We start from the raw sequence: 6,129 nt of genomic DNA, 5'->3' as shown, positions 1-6,129 counted from the left end.
GGTAAGGATTTAAACGATGTTAGCAAAACATTTGTAAAAGAGGTTACGTTAAGTACGAAGTGAAATGAGACTTTCGCTCAGCGAGCGAGCGAGCGATGCCAAGTGAACGTGCAGTGAGGCAAGCAGAGCGGCTGCTACACGCGATGGCAAATCAGCTGATTGGTGTACGGTAGAGTGATTTAACAACGAAATTCTAATTTCTTATTCAAGGCGAATTAACATTAATTTTTCTGGCAGAATGATAGATACTAGTAAGGTGATTGATATGCGTTACTTTAAAACATCGAGACTTACGTTACTTCTCCTGACACTACCTGACTTTCTAAATTCAATTTCAACAAAGGACAAAGAACACAAGTGTTAGGAAATCCACCTAACATGACTTTCTCTTCCATATTGATTTCTGCCCTGTTCGGCACACACTCTCCTCTAATCAGTGCGATAGCAGCACCTGTGTCTCGAAGCAAGACTACTACTCTCGAATCTACTCCTCCAAGAGAGGAAACTATGCCTTCTGACAGAAATTCACCAAATATTTTCCGTTTCTCTCAACACATCATTCCTACTTGACGAAAGGTTAACTAGAGATACTGGTTTCTTACCGTCCTTCCTTTCTACTGCACAACTTCTCGCTAAATGCCCTTTCCAATTACATCGGAAACAAGTTAATTCTGAGCCACTAGATGCCACTTTACTCTTACAAACCTTAGACGTATGACCAGGTTTTCCGCATGTATAACAGGAATAGTCACTTCTACCCGCATTGCTATTACTAGGACTGAAACCTTTACTGCTTTGTACTCTACCAGACGAAGGATCATTTCGTTTCTTACTAACACTCAAATTATGAGTTAGACTATATTTGTCAGCTAGCCTAGTTGCTCCTGCAAAAGATACTTCTCGCATATCTTCTATATAAAGTTTAATCTCAGGGGATACGTTATCTTTGAAGTTTTCTAACAACACTAAGTTCTTCAAACTATCAAAATCATCAAATTTAGAAGAAGTTAACCAATAAAAAAACCTTTCTAACTTCTTACCGTATTCTACATACGTAATATTTTCATCCTTTCTCAAATTTCTAAATTTTTTACGGTATGCCTCTGGTACTAACCTATACGCACTAAGAACAGTTTCTTTCACGATATCGTAATTATCACATTCTTCCTTAGAAATGCAACTATACACAGTAAGCACCCTACCACTCAAAACTGACTGCAAATATAAAGTCCACATTTCTTTTGGAGAACCTACTCGTTCCATTAACTTCTCAAAACACATGAAATATGCCGTAACATCTTCCTCATCGAACTTTGGTACTAATTTTAGCACCTTTTTTTCTTCACAACAGTGGCTTTTAGCAGTGTTACCATACGCAGTTCTGATTTTCAAAGAAATCGTAGTCGGAAGCGAACGTTCGTGAGCTTCAATTCCGCTGTCCCCTCAGCTCATGAAGGCACTTTTTAGGCGAGTGCTTCACAAACTTTCAACAAACGTTTTTTCACATACTTAGGAGGTCAGTGATATTGTAAATCGATATACAGTAAATTATACGTTTTCTCATTCATTTTAGACCTGTCATATGCAGAAATATATGGTTTTATAGCTTTATTTTCATAATAAAACATAAAAAGGCAAAGTGAAGAATTTTTTTCTTCAGTGCTGTGGAATTTTATTCCACACCAACGTGGCCTGTGGTCGGAAAAGCCACGGAGGGTTGCCAGATGTCACCAGACAGCCACACTATTCGACGAAATTCCTCAATACGGCAACCCTGAGTCTCATACCAAACGTATCAGCTCCGTTTTCGTTCTCGCCTGTCCGACTGTTACGAGTACTTTCTCTTAACTGAGCAATTTCCAACTCATGCAGACGCTCTCTCTCTCTCTCCTCCTGCTCATGCATACGTACTTTTTCTCTTTCTTCCTGCTCATGCATACATACTTTTTCTCTTTCTTCCTGCTGCATTACCAACATTTCTCTCTCTTGCTGAATTTTCATTGCTTCTCTCGCTTGCTGCACTTCCCTCAGCTGCTCTTTCCTCTCTCTCAGCCGCTTTTTCATCTCTCTCATACTTTTCTCCTTATTTCTTTTCAACATACTCACGGAGATCGTTCCCCTCTAGACCTAGCAGCTTACCCGACTCAATAAACTCTTTCACCATCTCACTCATTCTGATTCTTTCTATATTTTCCCTGTTTCAAACTGTTAGTGTTGATAGCCTAAGCAAGGTCGCCACAATGTTACGGATCTGAAATATCCTGGCCAAAGGTCGCCACAATGTTACGTTGTCGAAAAATCCTGGCAAAGGTCGACACAATGTTACGGCCTCTGAGAGAGGTCCGCTTCAGGTTCGACATGAAATAAATAAAAAAAATATATATTTCAACACCAACAGTTGAAACTGGGGATACAAATATAGAAAGAAACACTAACACAACAAAGGTTTATTTACAAGCTTACTAACATAGGTAAATGCAGAATGGTATCTCCTATTTACATAAAAAGATAGAATCTTACACTGCATGTACTTGGGGAACAGTAAGGCAATTCAAATGCTTAAGTCAATTTGGTAATTCAAAGCGATGGCTTCTCAAAAGGAAAACGATGATTGCAGACATCCTCTTGACTCCGTATTGCAGAAAATAGTCTACTTGTAAGACAAGAACTCTCCAAAACCTCTAGCAGGACCTTTTCTTCTCTGAAGTCTGCTCGACGTCGAGATAACACGGTAGTCCACTCCTGAAGACGACTAGACCAATATCCAACAAACTTGAACAACTTTTTTTCTGATCCTTCGTCTCTAGTCTCTCTCTGACGATCTCTGCTGCTGATCTCTCACTGATAAGCTGATCTGTGGCTCTTACTGAGGATATCTCTCTGTGACTAACAGGTGTCTCTCTTCTACGATCTCTCTCTATATCTCCTCCTCCTGCTGCTACTTCGTCCGTCGTATTTATACGGCATTCTGGGGGCGGAGCCTACGGCGAATGTCACAGGCTCCAGAGATTTCCGGAACTTCTTAGATGAATCTAGACGAGGTATTGCATCAGAAATCGCGGCGTTTCTCCCGACACATTAGGCGCGTGTTGCGCTCCACAACACGCCCGACGATTCCAGAACAACCGCGAAAACAGGCGCCTCCAACATGGGCGCGAAAGCCTCCTTGCTGCCGAACTTCTCGAAAATGCGTTCTCCTTTCCTTTATCTTTCTTTGCTAGGAAGCAATTACCATCACAGAGAGAGAGAGAGAGAGAGAGAATTATTATTATGTGATATCATTTAATCTTATTAAACTTACTAATACAGAATTGATCAATATTAATATTTTAAAACTATTAAATCATTTTTGTATCATAAAAATATATTTAGTCATGAAAATAACATAAAAATACACTAATTAGCGAATATTTATCATTGGAAAAACCCACGAATAGGCGAATTTCCTGCAAATAATGGTTAGATATGATCCAAAGAGAAATCTGGATAACGCGAATACGGGGCCCCGCTGTACCCTTTATCTATACTCTCATGGGCTCAGAACCCTTCTTTAGAAATCAATCTTCTAGGAAGGGTGGTTAGGTGGGCTGAATTCCCAGCCAGTTCAGGGTACTTGTACGTCCCTCCAAGTGCGAGTCTATCCTACTGTTATAATATTAACTGTTAACTGCCCATCTATAGCCGGCCCTCTCATTTCCCGGGTTGGAAGAAGTCTAGTGTGTCATGAGGTTCCAAGCCTGGTCGGTGACCAACGTCCACCTCATATACGCATGAGTTGCCAGGTGCCACAGATTCCTTGCTTTACAATCTTTGATTGTTTTTAACCAGTTTCCAACTGGTGCTAGGAGATTATCCTATTGTTAATAAAACCTCAGGTATGTTAGCAATGAAAAATACAAATTGATTTTAAAATCTGTCATTTTGGGTTGGTTTAATGGTATGATTTTCATTAGTATTATATAAGGGGATACTATCATTAGTAGTATCCATTGGGAATTGTAAAGAGTGATTGATTCTTTACTGTCCAAATGTTGGTTGTATGATTGGGATTGAGGGTAACTGTGTATTTCCACTTGTGATGAGGGTAACAATATCTTTTTTAAAAGGTTCCTCTGGCGTAGTTGGAGTTTCTTTGAATTGATTGTAATTTTCAATATTCAATTATTTTCCAGTATTATTTTCTTCATGTCAGGCGATTATCACTGTTATTATTTGATTCCTCTTCTATTGTAAATTCTATTTCATGGATATCTGAATCTTTAATATTAGTAGTGGTATTGGTGGATATGATATTATACTTATTTCGGGTTTTAGTATCATTGGCATGAGAATTAGTTTCTATGTTTATGTTACCTTGTTTGCTATTGTGCTGATTGATGTTTTGATTTTTAGTTACATTTGAGAAAGCGGGGCTTTTGGATGGATTATTGACTCCTCTTTTAATTCGAGTCTAGCTTCCTTGACTGACATTCCTGTTCTATTTATTAACAACTGTTTTGTAATGGTAAAAGGAGCACTTTAGATTTCACGTGATGGGCTAGCCCACAACTGATACATTGTGGGTGATTACTGTTGCAATTAGTGGTATGGTCATCTGATACACTGACTGCACATATCGCCTTATTACAGCATTTATTGTGCCCCCATACCTTGAGCATGTTTACATTGTAGCAGTTTTGGAATAAATGGACAAATTCTCTATTTTGCCAGAGAATTTTGATTTTAAATGGGACGTTTTGGCCTGTAAATTTCATTTTGGCAATGTTGATATTTTTATTCTTGTTCACCCTACTTGGAATTGAGTATATTTCTAGTGTGCCTGAGTGGAAACCAATGCAGTGAAATTCTGAGAACCAGTTTAAGGTAATACATTTCCAAGATTGTCTCAAAATACACCTTAACAGAATCAATTTCAACTTCTTGCCCATTTTAACAGGATCTGATGTAGAATCTTACAGAAGAGCACTGATCAATGGATTCATCTTCAGCATAAGGGAAATTACTTCAAAACTGAAGATTAATCAAAGCAGGATTGAAAACTGTCAAGTCTAAAGCAAGAACTGATGCAGTAGAAAATGGTAAATCCATGTACAAGTCATCCTTCAAATATCTAGATCACCATCATCAGTAACTCAACAATATCCGACACACCCAGACCAGAGACTAATGCCCAAAGTATGATTTATGTAAATTAATAAAATGCATATATTTTTAAAAATTTGAAAGAACCACTCTCCAATTATTGGCAATGCTGTGCAGCTTCAAGAAAATGTTGGTAACATGGCTTAAACTCATAAACAGGCTGAAAAAGGGCTTTGGGGAGGCCTCGATAAGTTTCCAAGGTGGGGGGATGGATCAGATGGCTGGACACCAAGAGAGAGGAGGGCAGGTAGGGCTGTGTTGAACAACTCAATTAGAGAAGGGGTTGTTTTGGATGTGGGTGCAGCTGGGGAGCAGTCCCTGGCTGGGAAGGTAGGGGGATGCCATGTTGGATGGGCAAAGAGGGCTTGGTAGACATCTGACTTGCTAGAGCATGTTTTGTTTTATGTTGTTATACTTACGATTTTTTAATTTATATTTTACGCAACCATATATTTTTTTATTTTTACTGTAATTCCTAATTTATTTTTAAAACTCAAAAGATAAATGCAATTGTGCCTATGGTATATATGTGGGCACAAACTCATTTGCTAGCAGATTTGAAGGAAGCATTCTAAACAGAAAATAACCATAACTTCTGTAAACACAATAAGCATATTTTACCTTTTAACTGTACAGGCAGTCCCCCGGGTTACGACGGGGGTTCCGTTCTTGAGACGCGTTGTAAGCCGGAACATCATCAAAAATCCTAAGAAAATCTTACTATTAATGCTTTGGGTGCATTCAAAACTATGTAAACTGCATTCTTATTGCATTTTTCATAAAAAACCTCAGATCAGTGTCTGTAGGCGTCGTAATTCTGGAGCATGCGTCGTAACCCTGGAAGTAATTTCTTACGAATATAATTGAACAAGCGTTGTAACCTCGGAACGTCGTAAGCCGAGACCGTCGTAACCCGGGGACTGCCTGTAGTGTACATCCTCTATTTCTGGACAACAATTGGTTATATTCTGACTATACTAGTATATG

Source organism: Macrobrachium nipponense, chromosome 26 (assembly GCF_015104395.2).
Source record: "Macrobrachium nipponense isolate FS-2020 chromosome 26, ASM1510439v2, whole genome shotgun sequence".
Lineage (NCBI taxonomy): Eukaryota > Metazoa > Arthropoda > Malacostraca > Decapoda > Palaemonidae > Macrobrachium > Macrobrachium nipponense.
Note: the sequence above shows the minus strand (reverse complement) of the source record.